The sequence below is a fragment of the Hemicordylus capensis genome, chromosome 3 (genome assembly GCF_027244095.1).
Source record: "Hemicordylus capensis ecotype Gifberg chromosome 3, rHemCap1.1.pri, whole genome shotgun sequence".
NCBI classification, from domain to species: Eukaryota; Metazoa; Chordata; class Lepidosauria; order Squamata; family Cordylidae; genus Hemicordylus; species Hemicordylus capensis.
In genome coordinates this window covers 37,749,130-37,772,095 of record NC_069659.1, presented here as the reverse complement: position 1 = coordinate 37,772,095, position 22,966 = coordinate 37,749,130, and the positions used below count along the sequence as shown (strand labels likewise).

General features: G+C 43.0%; 1 long non-coding RNA gene across 1 annotated transcript in view; it reads right to left on the bottom strand.

The window, feature by feature from the left end:
- Positions 1-211: 211 nt before the first annotated feature.
- LOC128349736 (uncharacterized) overlaps positions 212-22,966 on the bottom strand; it is a 31,838-nt gene continuing 9,083 nt past the window's right edge. The window contains exons 2-5 of the long non-coding RNA XR_008318961.1: positions 18,876-18,955; positions 18,639-18,739; positions 18,233-18,307; positions 212-348 (exon numbers count right to left, since the gene is read on the bottom strand). This is a non-coding gene — a long non-coding RNA (uncharacterized LOC128349736). The remainder of the gene's footprint in view (positions 349-18,232; positions 18,308-18,638; positions 18,740-18,875; positions 18,956-22,966) is intronic.

The window sequence follows — 22,966 nt, the reverse complement described above, 5'->3', positions numbered from 1 at the left end:
TTTTTCTTTGACCCAGAAGAAATGTTGCTGCAGACCTATGTTTAAAGCACCCTGTCAAAGAGTTGTATATGACTCTATGAATAAGCCGATTACATTACCAGCACCTGTGTGAAGCACATGTCTCAGAAAAAGGAAAGTCTCATTTTCTCCTTTATGTCATTTGTAACACAGCTTTATTGTTCTCCTGGCATCATCCCACCTAAGATGGAAGGTTTCATTGGAGCCAAATGCTTCAGTTCCAGCTGACATGCCTGGCAACTGTGTTATTGATGGGGGGGCACGTGAGGGTGTTGCGGGGGGGGGCGGTTTCTTCCCTAGGACAAAGGCCAGCTGCTTCCCAGCAGAACTCTACAAGGAAACAAGATACAAATATTGGAGAGACTGTGCACTCCACAAGATTATCTCTTGCAGAAATGCCATCTGTGGTTGTGTTCTCATCCAAATACCCAGGTAACCTTTCTTATTCTTTGTCTACTTTCATCCAATGAAAGAAGAGAGACTAAGAAAGGAATGAGATTATAGCAAGCCTCCCCCTTCCTCCTTCCTAAGTAGCTTTCTAAGGAAATATTTCTCCTAATGATAATATCATGTTTGTCAGGCCAAAGGCAGCGGCAACATCTTGGCAGAGGCAGTTTAAGAGCTCTCTTTCTTCCAATCTGCAGCCATGAGTGATTTAGGGCCAAATGACTAGTTTGTAGGGATGTGCGGACCAGTCCGGCAGTCCGGTCCGGAGGTTCGAGGTCGAACCGAACCACCACCACCCCGGTTCCATCGGACCAGAACCGGACCACCGGGTCTGGTTTGGCAGGTCCGTGAATTTTTTAAAAAAATTAAAACCAGCCTCGAACCGAACTGGGCCAGTTTGGTCCGGCCCCCCATTCAACTCCCCCGGCTCGGTCCATTTCCCAGACCAGTCCGCAATTTTTTAAAAAAATAAAAGTATTTTTAAAGTACCTTTAGCCCCTTCGGGGGGCTTGCTGAGGCCACGGGGGGGGGGGGAGTCAGTGCGGGTTCCCTCTCCCCCCACCAGCCTTCTTCATCACCGCCGTGGCCCGCCACAGCCGGGTAACTGAACATTTTTGACCCTTTTGGGCCTCCGTAGGAGTGTGCGGCTGCTCCGTAGGAGCACACGTGCAGCAGAGGCGCGCTCTGCCTCTGCGAGGCAGAGGGCATTGGCGCATGTGCAGCGGCTGCCAAAATGGCGGCTGCGCGCTCCTACGGAGGCCCCAAAGGGCCCAAAAGGTTCAGTTACCCAGCCGCGGCAGTGATGAAGAAGGCCGGTGGGGGGAGAGGGAACCCGCACCGACCCCCGCGGCCTCAGCAAGCCCCCGAAGGGGCTAAGGTACTTTAAAAATACTTTAATTTTTTAAAAAAATTGCGGACTGGTCCAGGAAATGGACCAAACCGGGGGAGTTGAATGGGGGGCCGGACCAAACTGGCCCAGTTTGGTTCGAGGCTGGTCCGGCCTCGAACCGAACCAGGCCAGACGGTTCCATGCACACCCCCACTAGTTTGCACCTAAATGCATTTTTAAGAGGTGTACTTAAAAACCAGTAGTGTCTCTTCTTTCACCAAAAACACCACACAAAAAACCCCGCCATGAGCCAGGCCAAAAAATTTTGGCCATTGGTAAGAACATAAGAACACAAGAACAGCACTGCAGTATCAGGCCCTTGGCCCATCTAGTCCAGCATTCTGTTTCACACAGTGGCCCACCGGAAGCCAACACTGGAAGCCCACAGGCAGGGGCTGAGGGCATGCTGTCTCTCCTGCTGTTCCTCCCCTGCAACTGGTATTCAGAGGCATCTGGCCTTTGAGGCTGGCGGTGGCCTTTAGCCCTCCAACTAGTAGCCATTGATAGACCTCTCCTCCATGAAGTTATCCAAACCCCTCTTAAAGCCATCCAGGTTGTTGGCTGTCACCACATCTTGTGGCAGAGAATTCCACAAATTGATTATCCGTTGTGTGAAAAAATACTTCCGTTTGTTGGTCCTAAGTTTCCTGGCAATCAATTTCATGGGATGACCCCTGGTTCTAGTGTTATGTGAGAGGGAGAAGAATGTCTCTCTATCCACTTTCTCCACACCATGCAAGATTTTATAGCCCTCCATCATGTCTCCCCACAGTCGTCTTTTTTCTAAACTAAAAAGCCCCAGCTGTTGTAGCCTTGCCTCATAAGAAAGGTGCTCTAGGCCCCTAATCATCTTGGTTGCCCTCTTCTGCACCTTTTCCAGTTCTATAATGTCCTTCCTTAGATGGTACTACCTCAAGGGGTAAATTCTCGCAGCGATTTTTGGCAATGTCTACCCCCACCTAGGTCACTTTAAGTGGTGCAGCAGGGAAATGCTTGACTAGCAAGCCAGAAGTTGCTGGTTCGAATCCCCGCTGGTATGTTTCCCAGACTATGGGAATGTTTCCCAGACTATGGGCAACACCTATGTCGGGCAGCTGCGATATAGGAAGATGCTGAAAGGCATCATCTCATACTGCGTGGGAGAAGGCAATGGTAAACCCCTTCTGTATTATACCAAAGACAACCACAGGGCTCTGTGGGCTCCAGGAGTCGAAATCAACTTGACGGCACATTTTACTTTACCCCCACCTAGAGATGGGAAATAAGCTATAGCATTATTGCTCTTACAATTTTATCTGGGTTATCACCCTTTCTTTATACCTGTCCCCAAACAATTAGGGTAAAATTACCATCAATTTGCACAGAGGGAAAGATTAGGGTAAGAATGAACAAGTAACTGTTGTACACTCCAAGGAGTAATCTGTGGAGAACATTCCTGTCATTTTTCGTTTCCATTCCTCTGACAACATCGATTAAATTTTATAGCAGTTTTTGTATTTTAAAAACTTTTTACAGCACCATTGCAAATTTGACTGCTGCAAGTCTGGTGTCAGGACAATAAAGCATGAAAACACCCTGAAAGCTGAAGGTATTGCAGTGCTATCACCTATTTTCCATCTCTAGGGGTGTAGTAGACCTTGCCAAAAAGCACAATGAGCATTCCTCCCCCCAGATGGTACCAACCACCCCTGCTGGCTCATGTACCACAGTGGCAAGTGGGTAGGAGAGGATTAATTCTCCCCCCACCCCACCCAATCATTTTCCCATTGAAAAATCTCTCCCTCCCCTCCACCAAGCTGCTATTTGCAGCAAACAACTGCTTTAGGGGAAGTTGGGGGGGGGGTTTCCAGTCGGGAAATGGCTCGCATGTCTGTGTAGGAGACATGTCCCAGGCCCCATCAGAAACAGGCTTTGTCTGAAATTTGCTTGTTTGTTTCTTTGTTTGATGTTTATACTGCCCTTCCAAAATGGCTCAGGGCGGTTTACAGCTAAAACAAAACCATTAAAACCAATAACAGTTAAAACAGAAATATAAACAATTTAAAACATCAACTAACAATTAAAACATCATAAAAAAACAATTAAACAACCAGAACAATTTTTAAAAGACCTGGAAACCAAAGAAGAGGCATTTCCTGTTTAAGCATCCCTCCTGAAGATGCACATAAGCAAAAGTGTAGATTGCTCCTTAGGCTGAAAACGTAAGCACACTGGCTGACAGCCTGACTAAATTTACTCATGGAAGTCCCATTGAAATTAAAATAACAAGATAGATACCTCTTTTTAACTTTTTAAAATGCTAATTCATTCAACATAAATTCATAATATAATCAAATTAATTTGAAAAAGAATATATGTGTATGTATACATATGCACAGCCACCTAATGGCTCAGTGGGGAAGTAACTTGCCTAGTGAGCAAGAGGTTGCTGGTTTGAATCCCTGCTGGTATGTTTCCCTGAATATGGGAAACTCCTATATCGGGCAGCAGTGATACAGGAAGATGCCGAAAGGCATCATCTCACACTGTGCGGAAGGAGGCAATGGTAAACCCCTCCTGTATTCTACCAAAGAAAACCACAGGGCTCTGTGGTCACCAGGAGTCAACACCAACTTGGTGGCACAACTTTACCTTTATGCATATGCACACACTTGCAAACCTTCCGCCACCCCCTGCCAAATTCTTAAAACTTGGAATACACACATACACACACACCACTTTGCCCAAAAGGAGTAACAAAACAAACTTCTTCTAATGATGCAACGCTTTACAATGCATACAATAAGTTAGGTATGTCGAACTTATTGTATGTCCTTTTAATTTCATTAGAACTTTGAATAAATTAGTCAGAATGTCAGCCACCAACTCCAAGGAAGCACCATTGAACTCAGTGGGGCTTAACTTCTGAAGAGACATGCACAGGGTCACATATATGGTGAAACTCCTGTACACATTTGACTGACTCAGGGGTAAATCCGAGTGAACACACTTCTGAGAAAACATGCATAGGATTGTGCTGTTAAGACTGCAATCCTACCCACTCTTAACTGGGAAGAGTCTTAGTAGAACACAATGTAACTCATGTCCAAATAAACATGCACAGGCTTGCACTAGCCCAACTATGTGGATAGGCTTACAGATACAGCAGCACCTGAGGTTTGTGTGATTATCCTCAGCCCTAGGAGTGTGAGATCCCCACCTGAGCCTCTACTTCCTGTCCAGGTTCCAAGATAAGAAAGGGTGCACATGACCACATGGGTGGACAGGCTGTCAGAGGGCAAGCTTTGACAGTTACTTGGCGGCAATCACCAAGAAGTGACTGGTCTTGTGGTAGCAAGCATGACTTGTCCCCTTAGCTAAGCAGGGTCCACCCTGGTTGCATATAAATGGGAGACTAGAAGTGTGAGCACTGTAAGATCTTCCCCTCAGGCAATGGAACCACTCTGGGAACAGCAGAAGGTTTCAAGTTCCCTCCCTGGCTTCTCCAAGATAGGGCTGAGAAAGATTCCTGCCTGCAACCTTGGAGACAGGGGCGTAACTATCATAGGGCAAGGGGAGACCGTTGTCTCGGGGGTCCATGCCTTGCCCCCCCCCGAGACATGTCTCCCCCACCCAATGCCCACCCGAGCTTCCTTGAATGTTGGGGTTTTTTGTTTTTTGTTTTTAGAGGAAGGCAGTGATGGAGGCCGCCCATTTTAAATTTTTGTCTCTGGGCCCACTCCAACCTTGTTATGCCCCTACTTGGAGAAGCCGCTGCCAGTCTGTGAAGACAATACCGAGCTAGATGGACCAATGGTCTGACTCGGTGTAAGGCAGCTTCCTATGTGCCTATCTCCCAACATCTTTCTTTTGAGCTTTAAAAGAAGTCATAGAAGGAAGCTGCAGGAGGGTTTAATCCTTTTCCTTATTCCATTTCCTAAGTTAGATGGCCTTCCCCGAAGCTGCCCTTAGCCCTGTGTGTGTATTGAGGGGAAGAATATTTGTACAATACAGGAGCCTCTCTTCTCCCCCACCCTCCTTGGCTAATAGCAGTTTTGTGAATGCAGTGTAATGCCAGGATATGATCCTGGAGGGAAAGGATTAAAGCCTCCCTCTGCCACACTGCAGCCCCCCTGATCCAAATTCCCTTCTGGGTTTAAAAACAAACAAACTGAGAGAACCAATTGGGATCTCCCACATCACATATGGCTTGGCCCTTCCCACATCGGGCATCAGTGAATTAGGCCAGGAGGTTCGAGGTTCAAGTCTCAGCTGATTCTGACAGCAATTTGAAAACCCTGCACCATATAGTGTGTTGCAGTTAATGTTTCAGGCAAGATGTTTGCCATGTCTTTAGTGCAATCAGAACTTAGAAGGAAATGGGCTGACCATCTGGAACTCAACCACCATTGAACAGATTATTATTTAAAATCACCACTGAGATAGCATTTTTTAGTGTTTTAAGTATTTAAGTTACATCCCTTAGCTGTAACACTTGCAATAGCCCTATGAGATATGTGGGCTGGTTCTATTGTTCTTTTAAAATTTAAAGCAAGCATTACAAGCACACAGAGCTTGTTTTTAGGACCAAGTCTGGCAAACGTTGCTGGCATCTCTAATGTAAAGAAATCTCTTGATTTCACTGGGACAGACTTCCACCCAAGAAGGCTTAGGATAGCAGCCAGCACCCACCTTTGGGAAAGGTGGAATGATGCCATCCATCTTAGCATTGGCTCTTGCAGACTGCAGTAAATATTCAGGAAACCAGGCTTTATCAAGATTTCATTAAACCTCACGTGATAGATTGATGCCTGCTTGTAAACCCTTTTTGCTATTTATTCTTTATTTAAACTGCTTTCTCTTCTGAGCTGATGTTTAGATTGGATATTATGATGGCTTGGGTATAAACAAGGAAGTCTCTTTAGCCTTGCAGGCAAGTTAATTTATATCAGAGTTATCACTGTAACAAATTGCTTCTATTTATCATTGTTTCCCTATTCTCCCCTGCCCCTCCACTATGCTTCAGTGAATTTTCATTATCAATGCCCTTCCTTTTGGATTGTTTTAAAGAGTTGCGTTTCCTGTTATAGGCACTGCAATAACACCTTCCTAAGGTTCAAAAGGGATTTCAGGTTTTTTAACTGGACAATTCTACATCAGCTGGTTTTCTAACAGCCACCTTGGTCCACAGAATACTCCTGGACAGCCAATTTGACCTTACCATACTAATAGGTATATGCCGGTCAACTTTTTCCATATTACCATCCTATTATTTATTATGTATTTATTTATTTTATTTCTATACCGCCCTTCCAAAAATGGCTCAGGGTGGTTTACATTAAAACAATCCTAATAGGTATATTTTCATTCATTCATTCATTCATTCATTTATCAAATTTGTACACCGCCCCAAACTTTCATCTCTGGGTGTCTTACAATAGCATAAAACAAGTTAAAAACCTATACAAAAATCTTAAAACAATTTAACAATTTAAAAATAAACCAGAGATTAAAACCTAAAAAATTTAGTAAGCTGAGAAAGCTTGGGCGAAAAGATGGGTTTTCAGGTGTTTTTTGAAAATTGCCAGAGATGGGGAGGATCGTTTCTCAACAGGGAGCACATTCCACAATCTCGGGGCAGCGACCAAGAAGGCCCGTCTCTGTGCAGCCACCAAACGACTTGGCAGTAACTGGAGACGGACCTCCTCAGATGACCTCAATGGGTGGTGGGGCTCGTAGTGGGTATCTCTTAGATACCCAGGGCCTAAGCCATTTAGGGCTTTATAAGATATAACTAGCACTTTGTATTTTGTCCGGAAACCTATTGGCAGCCAGTGTTGCTCCATCAGCCTGCCAACTTACAGGGAGGGGCAGTAACTCATTGTTAGTGCACATGTTTTGCATATGAAAAGTCCCAGAATCAATCCCTCACATTTCCAGGTAAGGGAGGAACCTTGATTGAAACCTTGGTGAGTCTCTGCCAGCAGAGGCATATCTAGGGAAAATAGTGCCTAGGGCAAGCACTGAAATTGCACCCCCTGTCCAAACATCTGACACCCATCTTTCAGATAACTTTACCATAATATCAGCTCAAAAATGCAACTCAAGCTCGTTAATCTTTTAATAGTTCAAAAACTATTTAGCAGTGGATGTAGCCAGACCAAAAAATGCTGGAAAACTACAAATTTCAGTATGCTGGGGCTCATGAAATACCCAAATACTAAGATGTACTTGGAAAACTGAACAGAAGTACCTGTCTAATTCTCTACTATGCATTGTAGCATCACTATTAGATAAGTTTTAAAAATAAATGGAGAATTTGACTTTTCCCAGATACTCTGAAAATAATTAAAGGATATGCAGAGTAAACTGTGTCACTGCTTGGAATATATTCTAGTATTTCAGAAAGACAGTTAAAATGTGAGAAAGAGAGCAAGAAACTCCCAGTGGGCCTTAATACTAAGGATTTCACACTGATTCAAAGATAAACTCACCATTAATAGCCTTGTGCTGGTCAACGACCGTAATAAAGATGATTATTATTATTATTATTATTATTATTATTATTAATAGCCATATTATTAAGACATCACATTTAACTCACTTATCACAAGAAGCAAAGTAAGAGCAAATGAATACAATCCTAGTTCATAAGCTTCAGCTCAGTATTTACAAGCCCTGATTCTCTGTACTTAGTGCCAAATTAAATATGTCTACAGTGACTTATACTATAGATATTTTTTAAATATATTACCTGTAGCCCCTTTGAGGGGGCTTCCTAAAGGCCATGTGTGGAGGGTCTGCAAATGTTCCCCCTCCCCCCGATGGCCTCTAGGGCCTCTCAGGGACCATTCGAGCATGTGCGGTGGCCGTTTTTAAAAATATTTTTTTTAATGGCCTCTGAAAACAAAATGGCTGCCGTGCATGCTCAAATGGCCTCTGCAAGGCCTGGCATGGCCTAGAGCCTCACAGAGGCCATTTGAGCATGCACGATGGCCATTTTGTTTTTGGCAGCCATTTTTTTAAAATTTAATTTTTAAGAATGGCGCCCCCCTTCAAGTGGTGCCCAGGGCACGTGCCCTGCCTGCCTCACCCTAGATACACCCCTGTCTGCCAGTCAATACTGAGTAACATGAATTAATGGTATGACTCAATATTAGGCAGATTCGTACATTCAAAAATAATGAGAATCAAATATTTTCCTCTCCATAGCTATAAGGAATGATGCAAGAATAAGGGGGATAAATCTCACAAATCTCACAACAGTGACAGGTGTCTCACCCCGTCTTTTAATGTAAATTTTATTTTAAGAACATAAGAAAAAGGCCCATCTAGTCTAGCATCCTGCTTCACACAGTGGTCAGCCAGGTTCATCTGGGAAGCCCTTGAGTGGGGCAAAGAGGGCAATGCCCCCTCTTGTTAGTGTTCCCTAGCACCTGATGGAAATATACAGCTATCAGGCCATTGATAGCCACATCCTCAGTGGAGTTGTCTAATCTTTTAAACCCATCTAGACTGGTGGCCATCACCACATCCAGCAGCACTGAGTTCCATAGTTTAACTACATGTTGTGTAAAGAAGTACTTCCTTTTGTCTGTCCTGAATCTCCCAGCATTTCACTTTAACAGATGACTCTGGGTTCTAATATTATAACAGAGGAAGAGACACTTCTCTGTATCCATAAATAGATTTAAAATTTATATAATATAACACAACACAACACAAAACATTAACTTTAAAAAAACCAACTGTAAAATATCAGCAATTTTGTGTAGGTGTTTCTGAAGAACAGGCCATCCCTAAACAAAAAATGTGGGGTGAGGAATGCACCTACAAGAGCACCATTTTCTATTCCTGACTTTGACCAGTAAGAACAGTTCTTTCCACCACCAGCACCCTTCCTTGGGCAACATGGTTATGTTTAGAAATGGCCCAGAGGAGCCATTTTGTCTATTTCTTTTTCGTTTTGGAATATTTATTTATTATTTATTTATTTTTGCATTTATATACCGCCTTTCGTTAAAAGACAACCCCAAGGCGGTTTACAAAAGTTAAAACATACAATAATATCATGCAATACTTCTCCAAACTCACCCTGCCATCCCAAACAATAGGAGTTATTCCATGTGGCGATTTTGCTAGGATGCACTGCCACCACCTTTCCAGGTCTTTGTGTAAAGTAGGCAGACTGACTCCACCCTCTGGACTCACCAATGAGCATAGGAGTGTACCTTGCACCTGTGCTTATATGAGCTCATGCTGTTTCACAGTGTGCACTTGATTTAACAGTGTGCACTTTAACAGTGTGCACTTGATCCACGGAATCATTCAGTGACACCCTGCAAGGCTTCTCCAGCTTAATAAAGAGCTTCCTGGGACAATGGCAAAGTGTAACAATGCCACCACTCCTGAAAGGTTTTTTCAAGGTAACAAAGATGCTGCCATACCATCAGAAGAGGATGGAGGTTCTGTAATGCATGAAGCTGTTGGAAGCTGTTATTTCCAGTGGGCTTACTCTTGTGTGCAAATGCATTTGCATACATACAGTATTACTGGGCTGACATACCCTTCTGTGGTATGTCAGCCCAGAGGCGTAACTATAGGGGGGGCAGGGGGGGCACGTGCCCCGGGCGCCATCTTTTTTGGTCACATGGGGGGCGCCGCCATGACAAAAAAAATTTTTTTTTAAATTTTTTTGTTAATACAAATGTTTCCTGCTCAGTGCAGCAGCACTGCAGCAGTCAAGGGAGCGCGTCGGCGCCCCCCCCCCACGAGCGGTCCCTTCCGCGCCGCCCGCGCCCCCCCATTGCTTTGCTGGCGCCTGGCGGCCAGTCAGTGGCCTGGCTTGGTGGCGGTGGTGGGCGCTTGTGAGGAAAAACCTAAGGATAATGTAGTATGTTGGGGGCCTGGGGGGCGCCATTTCAATGCTTGCCCCGGGCGCCGTTTTCCCTAGTTACGCCTCTGTGTCAGCCACTGACCGTTATAGGCTGTTGTGTGACGCCATCACTGAAAATTCTGATTCAAAATCTTATAAGTACCTTCGAGCTCATCGCTTTGCAAAGCCAAACCATATTGCTGCTAAATTGCTTACTGGCCTGAGCTGCTGGAAGCCAGACACTTATTTTCCCAAGGAGGATGAGGATGATTCCTCCGAAGATGAGTCCCCCAACCCACTCCATGATGTAAACATTCACATACAAAGAGTTACATACATACATGCAGCTTAGCAAATAACTATGCTCACAGTTAATGGCTGGCAAATCTTTTTTAAATCACCGCCCATAATAGTTCATCCTTCGAAACTTGTGTTTTGACATATTTTAAAACAGTAGCATTGCTGCAATAACATGCAACATAAAAGCAAGTTTACGGAGACGCTGTCATGTTGCTTCTGTCACAAAGCTCCATTAATTGAAATCCACAGGGAGCAATCCATGCTTGGTGGCTGACATAAAGTGAATCTGATGAGCATCCAAGGAAACTTGCTTAAAATGTCAAGAAGATGTCAAAATAATATCTATTTCCTATAGGTAAAGGTGCAGCAATATCACTGTAAGGCTTTGAAAGCACCCACTGTGTTGCTGTATTGCAGGAGTAGGCAACCGTTGGCAATCCAGCTGTTGTTGAACTGCAACTCCCATCATCTCCGGCCACGATTTATTGTGGCTGGGGATGATGGGAGTTGTAGTTCAACAATAGCTGGCAAATGAATGCCAACGGTTGCCTACCCCTACTCTATTGTGCATGCTACTACTATTACCACTACATACAAGACTAAACTACATTAGTTTAGTCTACTACATACATGCATGCATGCATACATACATACAAGACTAAAATTAAAAAGTTTATCTAAATGGGACAGAAGCCCAAAGTGTGCTTATGTTTGCAAAGCAAAACCTTAAACTGATATGCTGTAAATGAACATATGCTAGCCTGGCATTGAATTGTGAATCTTAGCTTTGAACTCAGCTTGTGGATCCTGGTAAAATGCCAGTTTGCCACAGCACAGATCTGGGATTGGAGAAAATGTCTGGGTTCTCATTACACACTTCATGCAAGTGCATGCCCTGAGAGGATCTGGGATTTCATTATTACCTGGCAACATTGTGATCATCATTGTGATCCACTATGAGCCTCCTTAAGAATCCTTGTGTCGAAGAGGTCATCATAAATATAAATAAAGAAATATATACATAACAATATTTTCTTCTTAGTGTCATCCAGAATACGACAGATCTGAAAGGTTACTTTTACTATTTAAGAAGGAGAGCTGGTCTTGTGGTAGCAAGCATGACTTGTCCCCTTAGCTAAGCAGGGTCTGCCCTGGTTGCAAATGAAAGGGAGACTTGATGTGTGAGCACGGTAGGATATTCCCCTCAGGGGATGGAGTGGCTCTGGGAAGAGGATCAGAAGGTTCCAGGTTCCCTCCCTGGCATCTCCAAGATAGGGCTGAGAGAGATTCCTGCCTGCAACCTTGGAGAAGCCGCTGCCAGTCTGTGAAGACAATACTGAGCTAGATAGACCAGTGGTCTGAGTCAATATATGGTAGCTTCCTATGTTCCTATTTGAGGATGGTTTTAAAAGACCTAATTCTAGCATAGATTCATAATTTGCAAAAGTATATATGACTAGCATTGCCAGCCTCTCGTGCAAATATGAAGCCCACGGCTTTGACAAATGCATAATGAGAAGAAATTTGGCAAATTATTCTTCTCCCAGAACATAATGACTGTAAAAGGTGTGTGGGGGGGTGTGGTCATTAAAATATATAGGCATCATCTCTAAGTGAAGAACTGGCAGACCTAAATACAGCTGTCATCTAACATTTTAAGAAGTCCTGCTTGCGGTGAGATGGAAAAATGCCCCCCCCCCATGTGTGCATATGTGTTCACCTACTGTATTTAACTGAATCCAAGACTAGGTTTTCCCACGTTCCTTAATGTTAGAAATTGGGGGACCATCTTAAATTTAGGGTCCTCTTCCTTTTGGGTAAATAATATAACCTATATTTCACAAGACAACCCAAAAGAACTCACCACCATCTAATAACCTGGACACTTAAGCATTAAAAAGTTTTATGGAAAATACAAGCTACCTTAAGTTGCGCAGCGGGGAAATGCTTGACTAACAAGCAGAAGGTTGCCAGTTCGAATCCCCGCTAGTATGTTTTCCCAGACTATGGGAAACACCTATATTGGGCAGCAGCGATATAGGAAGATGCTGAAAGGCATCATCTCACACTGTGCGGGAGGAGGCAATGGTAAACCCCTCCTGTATTCTACCAGAAAAACCCCACAGGGCTCTGTGGGCACCAGAAGTCGAAAGTGACTTGACGGCACACTTTATGGAAGATACAAAAGCTATCAAAGTTATAAATAGTGGAAATATACAGTACCTCTAAAAACCATGGGATGGAAACATAACATAGAAAAATATTTAATGGACACTCTCTTATGGCATATAAATGTAGACATGTATAAAATAGTAAAAGTGCATAAGTAACATAAATATAAAACCACAGATTTAAAGGATAAAAGTTAACCATCAGCCTTGCTGCCAAGATCCCCAAAATGAATATACAAAGAATATCATGACTTGTGGGTCAGTCTTCCATGAGTCAAACTTCCCAGTGGCTAGAACTCCAGTACAACCTGAAGAAAAGTCCAATTGTCCTTAAATCAGACACTCATATGACATTGAAATCCTATGGGACACAGATTCACAGCAAGCTGCAGATGGGGGATATCCTTCCTTTTTCCTCCAAATGTGTTTTGGCCTATAGTAAGCCTTCCTCAGGGGCACTATTACAGGAATCCTTGTAGTCCCCAAGCAGCAGCTATGCTCTCATGTGGAGCCAGTTGTTTAATTTGCAGACAATACGCTTTCGAACTATCTTATAGATTTGGATATTCTGCCAGCATGGCCATTTACTTATGTCCCAAGTATTTAAAACCTTTTCCTACTAGGGTGGAAGCATTATTTTGAAACTGGAGGAAACCTTCAAGGGAAACAAAGGAAAATGCCCCTTGTGCAAATGATCTATCTGCTGTTTGTAGGACTGCTGGTCAGGCTGCTGTCCATTGCAGAAATCTCTTTATTTTCTGCTGTATGGTACATTCAGTTAAAAAGGTAAAGTGTGCCGTCAAGTCGATTTCAACTCCTGGAGCCCACAGAGCCCTGTGGTTTTCTTTGGTAAAATACAGGAGGGGGTTACCATTGCCTCCTCCTGTGCAGTATGAGATGATGACTTTCAGCATCTTCCTGTATCCCTGCTCCCCGATATAGGTGTTTCCTATAATCTGGGAAACATACCAGCGGGGATTCGAACAGGCAACCTTCTGCTTGTTAGTCAAGCATTTCCCTGCTGCACCATTCTGCTGCAATTTGTCCTCAGTTGACTCTAATGCCAAGGGACATGAGAGCTAGCAGTAGCGAGCATGAATTGCCCCCTTGGCTAAGCAGTGTCCACCCTGGTTAGAATTTGGATGCGTGACTACATGTGTGAGCGATGTCTGCTGTAAGATAATCCTCTTAGGGGATGGGCTTTATCACTCAGTGATAGAGCATCTGCTTGTATGCAGAAGGTCCCAGGTTCAATCCCTGGCATTTCCAGCTGGGACTGAGAAAGACTCCTGCCTGAAACCTTGAGGAGCTAGATGGGCCAATGGTGGTCTGACTCAGTAGAAGGAAGCTTTCTATGTCCCTGCATTCATAATTTTGTTAAAGACATACTAGGGAAGCATAATTATCCTCCAATGTGATATATGCTCACCTTTTAACAATGCCCTTCTGCTGTCTGCCTAGGACAAAGCCAAGCAGGTCAGTCTGTATGTAAAAAGAATAAATGAATGCAAATCTGCCATAAAAAATATCAACATTCAGAAACCAGTGAGAGAACATTTCAGTCTCCTAGGATACTCTGCTGTTAACCTGAAAGAAACAATTCCACAGCCAAGGAACTTCAAAATGTGACTCCACTGTGAAACGGGTGGATTAGAATTTAGCAGGGTATTTGATTCTATCAATTTGAGCTTAAGTAGCCACAGTGATTTCCTGTCTCACTACTTACTTAGCTTAGCAGCTGAGTGGTTGGTCACCAATTACTGCTAGTTTAATATAAATAATTTTTGTCCATATCTCATACTTTTAAGCTTTAGATAAGAACATCACAGACTGTCTCTGTGGCATTCCATGGCCAATGGGCCCTTTCATTTAGACTTAATAGGTACAACCATCTCTTCAGTAGACTCAGATCTCACACAGAACCATGGTTAGAGCTTCTTTCTAGGGATGTGCGAATTGATTCAGGTACAAATCTATTTGTACCCAAATAAGCTGATTTGGAGACAGAACAAATCATCCCTCTGGTCCATTGGCTAGATTCGGGTCCAAATCAAATCGTTTCAAGATTTGGATTCCTTCTATTAATTCCCCCAGATTCCCAGTTTTCATTAAAAAAAAAAAAAAAAAAAACTAAGCTCCCTTGAAGAAGTAGAGTTGTGGAGCTAAATGTGTGATCACTATTTTTCAAATTTTGGATTCTTTGGTGTATAATAACTTTTCCTCAATGAAGATTCTTTGGTGTATAATAACTTTTCCTCAATGAATTCCTATGAGGGATTCTAACCCTAACCCTAACCCTATGAGGATTCATTACACACCTTCATTTCTTCTATTCATTTTAACTGTCTTTTCAACAGTGCCAACTATCAACTGCCATGTGCCAACTACACCCCACTCCCACCCACAAGACAGTGGGGTACTACTCAGTTTATGTTCTAGGATTTCCCCCCAAGCGTTTAGGCTCGTTGGTGTCTAATAACCTTTCTTCATAATGAATCCCTATGAGTATTCATTACACACCAAAGAGTCTAAACATCTCAAAAATTCCTAAAATATAAACTGAGTACCCAGTGGCTTGTGAGTTGGGGGTTAGTTGGCACATGGGATGCCACTAATTCCCCACCCCCACCTGCAAAGCAGTGGGGTCAAAATGAACAGAGGAAATGAAGCTGTGTTATGAAGACACTAAAGAATCTAAACACTTCAAAAATTCCTAACAAAAATAAACTGAGTACCCAGTGTGTGTGTGGTGGGGGTGTAGTTGACACATGGCAGTTGACAGGTGGCACTGTCCAATGACAGTCAAAATGAACAGAAGAAATTGTGTAATGAACCCTCATAGGAGATTCATTATGAGGAAAAGTTATTATACACCAAAGAATCTAAACACTTCAATATTCCTATAGAATAAAATGAATACTCCAATGCCTTGCAGGTGTGGGAGGAGTAGCTGGCATATGGCAGCTGACAGTTTGCACTGTCCAATGACAGTCAAAATGAACAGAAGAAATGAAAGTGTGTAATGAATCCTTATAGAGATGATTCTACAAGGGCTAGAGCATAGCTTTTTTTTTTTTTTTTAAGGAAAGCTGGGGATCCATGTTAGGGTTATGATAGGGCAGCTTCAAATCCCCATTATTTCCTATGGCAGAAATATACAAAATCAGTAAAAACTAAAGAAAATAATTAAAAATAGACTAGGTGCCTCACTGCCTTGAAATTTGGCTGGTAGGTAGCACCAATGGGGAGCTACGCACCACCCATATTTGGTGCCCCAGGACCTTTATAAGTGGTCCAAATCCAAAATCAAATCAAATCCAAATCAAATCTGGGGTGATTCAGGGGGACAGATTCTGACACAAAACAAATCAGGGGTGATTTGATTCTGGCACAAATCAAATCAAAAAACTAATTTGTGCACATCCCTACTTGGTTCTGCCCATGTCCCCAAACTTCAGGTGCATACACTCCCCCACTCCCTTGCCTGTGTGATCCTCGAAGAAGTCCTACTTCTAATTTAGGTTAGAAACAAACTAAGATTAGCAGTGATATTTGAACCAAGCAATCTTGGTTTATTCTAATCAACTTCCCTGAACTACATCAAGATCTGAACCCAAGTGAGTTTCATATCTCAGTTTATTTTAGAGAAGTTGGTTAGAATAAAGCAAGATTGGTCAATTTGGATGTCATGATTGATCGTGGTTTGTTTCTAACCTAAATTGGGAGTGGAATTCTTTGGAGGCTCACACAGGCAAGGGAAGGGGAAATGCACACTTTAAGCTTTAAACCAAGCTTTAATTGTGGTTCCCTGTGACATCTGAACCAACTCTCCACCCCACTACATGGGTTAATTGTAGATAACAGCCAGGAAGGATGTATCAACCATTATGGTTGCATACCATACCTCTTATATTCCAGAGTAGTTCTTTGGAACATAGGAAGCTGCCTTATACCGAGTCAGGCCACTGGTCCATCTAGCTCAATGTTGCTTATACTGATTGGCAGCAGTTCTCGAAGATTTCAGGCAGGAGTCTTTCCCAGCCCTAGCTTGAGGTGTCAGGGACTGCACCTGGGACCTTCTGCATGCAAAAATGCTCTACCACTGAGCTATGGCCCCACTGTTTACCATTTCCTTCTTTTGTTCTCTATACCCAAGTAACCTTCCAGATAATATGTTATGCTTTTGAAGAAGTGGTTTCTAGTCCATGAAAGGCCTTGGGATGTGGTGACAGCCACCAGCTTGTGTGGCTTTAAAAAGGGCTTAGATAAATTCATGGAGGACAGGTCTATCAATGGCTACTAGTTTGATGGCTATAGGCCACCTCCAGGTTCAGAGACAGGATGCCTCTAAATACCAGTTGCAGGGGAGCAACTGCAAGAGAGAGGGCACAACTTCATCTCTTGCCTGTGGGCTTCCCAGAGGCATCTGGTGGGCCACTGTGTGAAACAGGATGGTGGACTAGACAGGTCTTGGGCCTGATCCAGCAGGTTTGTTCTCATTTTCTTAAAACTTATGCTACAATCCATTTTTAAGTTTTTAAAAAGCCACAAGACTCCATGTTGTTTTCACCTCACACTGGCAATTCTTAATGCCACCCATGTTCTTCTTTACTGAAATTGTAGATATTGTACTTCTACACAGATTTGTTTACATAGAAGGATATGTGAGCTAAATCTGGAGATGACTAACCTTGGCTTTATTTTTAGTTTTCACTGTTTTCGTCATGCATAGAACACACTTTGTTGTGTCATCAGAGGTAGCTAAAGGTGAGATACAGAGAACTTTCTCTTGCCACCAGATTGCTAAAGCAACAGTTCCGGTGTTCTAAATAAACACAGCTGTTCTTTTCTCTGCTCTGTTTTATTTTCTCCTTCCTTCAGAACTCAAAACTCAGCCAAATGTCGCCTTTTAACATAGGTTCAGTTCAGGCATACATAATGGAAAATTTCTGGGTTTACACAATTGTTCTTTGTGGGAATCTCTAGATTCCCACAGAGCTAACATTATATTGATTCTGAAAAGCAGCCAATAGTAGGAAACCCTGGTTTCCTGTTTCATCTGAACCAGGACAGAGGGTCTGAAACAGCCAAAATGTCCAAACAATTAGAAGTATGAATAAAAGGCAATGCTTTTTATGGAGGTCGGCCATGACCTCAGTTTACACAGAGGACAAACGCTGGATTCTGAGAATCAGAAATGTGAAATAAAATGGAAAGAAAGTTTTGTATGAATACAACATTCGGCAACATTTCAAACATGGATTCAAATGTTTACAGTTCAAAATATTTCCATGTTTACTTTTGAAACTGATGGAATACAGAGGGATATTTTGATGGCCTGATTGGTGATTTTTGAAGCAAGCATATTATATACCAGCTTGCCAGATTCAATATTTTTCTTAAACCTCCTAAATTAGAATGTGGTGAACAAAATTAATTGGGAGAATATACATTAACAGCTTTTTCAAGGAAATTTGAATCAGGAGGATTTTCCTTTTTAAAAAATTAGAATTTCTACCCAAAAATGTTCAAACTGATATAATAAAGACTCACGTTGACTGTGGTGAAGCCCTTCAGAGCCTTCTTAATGGAGAACCATTGCTTAATGTGTCTCAAACATTAGTTTTCCTGCAACAATAAAACAAAAATTGACATGACAACTGACATGATACAGAACACTCTGTGCCACATAGTACTACTACTACTACTATTACTAGAATAAAATATAGAATATAGAAAAGTGCATTCACCCATTAGCACGCTGCATAAACAGGCACCCACTTTTCTGTCACTTTCAATTTTCCCTTTAGAGTAATAGATGGAAGTGACAACTGAGGGAATTAGTATAGACAGATCAAACTACACACACACTCCTACATGTAAGGCAGAGGAAGTCAAAATCAAGAGCACAACCCACATGGCCTATTAAAGATTATATCATCAGTATTCCAGCGTATACCTTGCTTCGTGGGTTTTTTTACTAGCTATGATGAGTCGTAACACAATGTCTTGTCTGTTCAGCTTCCATGTGGGCTGTAACAAAGCCAGCTTCAGAACAGTCTAGGAAAGAACACTAGGATTATTTTCACCACTCTTGAACATTTTGTGATGTGTCATTGCAAGGCGATGCCTGCACTGCGACATCCAAAGGAGGGAGGTGGAAACTCAGGGCAGGTTCACATAACCATTATCTCACCACATGGTGATCCATCTGTGCAGTTTTGCCATATAATGATGCTTTGAAAACTGAGAGTTGCTTCAGACATTCCATCGAAGCTGCAAGAAAAGAAACACAACAGACTTGTGTGCTTCCACTCTCTTCATATTCAGGTCTTGTCTGATGAAGAAGAAGAAGGAGATGAATATATCCCCTTCAAGGCGATACACATTCTGTCCCAGCTTTGAGAAAGCATCTTCCCAAGAGGGATAAATACATTTATTTAGAAAATGTGTTCTCTGCCTTTCTTCCAAAAGAAGCCCAAGGTGACTTAACAACAATATGTTGTTTTATTAATATTAACAACAACAACAACAACAACTATAGAACACAATTGAAAAACTTCATAAAAATCAGAAAAGTGCTGCATAATAAAGGAAGATAAGATCAGATATAAAACAAAATAGGAAACAACTAACCTCTGCAAACCAGGCCGATTCAAACAGTTCAATTACAAACCACTTCAAAACGGTTCGAGCTGGTCCATCATATCAACTGGCCCAGCCAATCGGTTTGACTGAACCAGTTCGCTTTGTGGCGAACTGATATGCACACCCTCGATATATCCACCTTTTGGACAAGACTTGGAAGTTTAAGGAAAGGAAATACAAGTCATCGAACCACACCAGATGGTCCATGCACATCCTAGATATATACACCTTTGGGACAAGACTCGGAAGTTTAAGGAAAGGAAAAACAAGTCACTCATGCTTCCTCTCTCATGTTTTTTCTGGGGTGGGGTGGGGTGGGGTGGGGGATATAGCTTGGTGGTAGATTACAAGCCCTGCATGCAGAAGGTCCTAGATTCAACCTCCAGTATCTGCACTTAAGGATCCTAGGCAGCAGGCCTGAAAAAGACCCTTGCTTGAGGCTTGGGAGACTTGCTGCCAACCAAAGCAGACAACCCTTTGGCAATCTGCTGATATTAGATGGGTTGATAGCAATATGCTGATATTGGATGGCCAATGACGTGACTCAGTTTCAAATAGAATGTCCACAGCAGCCCTCAACATTGTGAAAGGGTCTGTTACCTCTTTGGCTCAAAGCCACCACCAGATGACTTTGTGTGGCATACCAGTAACAAAAGTTCTGTCTGGCTGCTTTCACAAGACCGAATGCCATTGAGGTATTATCATCACAGGGTGATATCCATGCAAAAATCATTGTTCAAACCACCTTGTATTCACCAAAAGAAAGGCGGGATATAAATGAAATAAGCATAAACTCAAAAGCATACATTTCAGAACGAGTCAGGGATAAGAGGAATGTTTATTGCACTCGAGTGCAAAGATTTCAAGTACAAAACACACAATGATACAGGGGAACTGTTGAATATTGCAGTTAAAAATATTCCTGGACCCACACAGCTTCCTTTTTGAGTCATTACCTGGCCTTATTTAGGTCGCTATTAAAGCAACATGTTATAATCTTTCTCTGATCCTTAACATATTCCTCTGCCACAAGCTCCCCTGTAGCTACTGAGTGCAATTTGGCCAGAGAGACACACAAAGCAAAAGGAAACTGAGCAAGCATCCAATGAGACAGGAGAGTGTGATCCAGCAGCCCAGACTTAGGTATTGTTTCTAATTTCATTACTATCTAATTGCGTGGATTTTGAAGATGCTCTCTAGGTTGGGTTTGTCTGTCACTCATTTAAAGAAATCTTGGTCAATTCATTGTGTGAGTTTTAATCGGTTAATAAATTAATTCTACCTATTCAATCCACATAAATTTGCGCATGAATAACCAATGCAGGGAAGCATTTTCTTCATCAGAGGATGCATGTATGTGTTGCAGCTAGGATTGCCAACTAGGGACTTTTATAAAGGACATGCAACTATTTTGGGAACCAAACAACTTTTTTGGTATGTGTTGTGGTATCCAAAGTTCTGGGGAGCTGCTGGGACATTTTGTTGGCTCAGAACACTTTGCTCTCACGAGTCACAAGCAGCTTGTCTCTTTCCCCTTCCTATTGACCATCCATCCAATGGGGAAGCAAGAGGGGAGGTCCTGCTTCAGCGGCAAGTTGCAGAGCCATGTGATGCATGAATAGGTGGGCCCGGCAGGTGCAGCCTCCTTCCTTCATGTGCTGGCAGTGGTGGCGGCAGCGAGAAGTTAGTAGTTAGCTAGCTAACTTTATTCAGTTATCAGCTACCTCTGCTAACTGAATAAAATGGCAACTCTTAAAGTGGCGAATTTCTTCTATTTATCACGGGGAAAGCAACTGGCCCTATCCAACCCCAGCAAAGCATTCCTTCAATGGCTGATGCTGGTGTTTTTTATTTTATTTTATTTTATTTTATAACATATTTGTATACCACCCAAAACACAAGTCTTACTTTGCTTTTTTAATATAGATTGTGAGCCCTTTGGGGACAGGGAAGTGTCTTATTATCTATTTTATCCCAAGGGTTTCTGCCTTCCCAACAAGTCATCGGTGGGGTGGGGTGGGGTGGGGTGGGGGAGCTTTTGCTCCATGTGCCAAAATTGACAGAGGCTAAATTGTCATGCACCTGGGACAGAGGCTTCTCTGTTATTGCCCCCAGGCTTTGGAATGCTCTCCCAGTGAAGGTCCACTCTTTGACATCGGTGGCTGCAGATATCATGCCCCCGATGCAGCCAAGGGCCCAAACAGGCTGCATCAGAGGGGTGCACTCATTTGGGAGGGAGGAGGGGAGCTGGAAGGAGCTTTCCCTTGCTGTTGTTCCACATGCTCCAGCAGGCAGCGGATGGACACACCTTTAAGGTAAACGGGGGACTTCCTCCCCCAACACACACAACCCTGCCCTCTGCAACCAATGCTGCCCATTGGCATTTTAATGTAAAAGGGCAGGGGAGACTTTCCCTTCATCGCCCGCTCCCCACAGCAGCCATGAATTGCTTGCAGTGCCCCCCATCCCACCGTTGTGGAGGCATTTAGAAGAAAGATGGGAGGACTTCCTTCCTCCTCACCACCCCTACCATCCTTGCTGCGGTGCTGGGGGCAGAAAAGCCTTGGCTGCCTAAGGGCAGCAAAAGGCTTAATCCACTCCTGCTAGTACAGGGATACCCAAGTTTGGGTCCCCAGATGTTGGTGGACTACAACTCCCATTGATGTGCTCTAGTACATCAAGCCATGGAGTACGGGGGAGGGGGGTTAACCCTTTGTTTCCACCACAGTTCTGTCTCAAACCCTTTGAGCACTTAGATGCAAGGGCCAATCAGTAATTTAGGTAAATGATTAAAAAAGAAATAATAATCTATCTTGCATTTTGCTAAATCAGGGCAAGTGCCACCCATTTCCCCATCAGAAAGCCAGTGACAACTGCTGTTTTTCCTAATAAAACCAGAATTAGCATGCTTTTACCTCGAATGACCATGTTTCTGAGCATGCAAAGATCTGTTGCTTGCAGGGTCAGAAATCTTTTGAAACAAGGACCAACACAGCTTCATTACCTGGTCTCCTTATAACAGAGGATATGTTGCACAACAAGACTTACATCCTTTACCATTTTAGTGCCCCTTGTAGCAATTTCATGCATTGGCCTGGCTGAGATAAACAATAGTGACACCCTGGCAGGACTATTCTGCCTTTAACAATTGTGTAACAATCAGAAAATCCAAAAGCTTCAGGCTTACTGGCTGATGCTCTTATATGCCAGGAAATGTTGAATTTCTGCCTGTTTTTCAACTGTTAAAGGCACAAGAGGCCTGCTAGGAAAAAAGCCAAGGTAGCCAAGGTGACCCCTCTATTTGCATCTTGCTGCATAAGCCTTCCCTTTTTTTTGCTGCCATACCACTCAATGCAATTGTCCTGTTTGATACTCCCACCTACTCCTGCCATTAACGGAAGAGGGGATGTACTATAGAACTGGAAGCCATTCTGACTCTGGTGTTTTGGCAGGGAATGGATCCCCAGGAGGATGGCAAAAAGCAGCTGCATAATGGACTTTCTCCAAACCATTGTGTGTGCATCACCCTCACTCCCACCCACCCCTGGCATGTCATAATCTGTCAAGTTGCATTCATGATAAAATCTTTACAGGACAATAAGGTTAATTTTCTGACATTTGGCTGCTGGCAGAAATTCT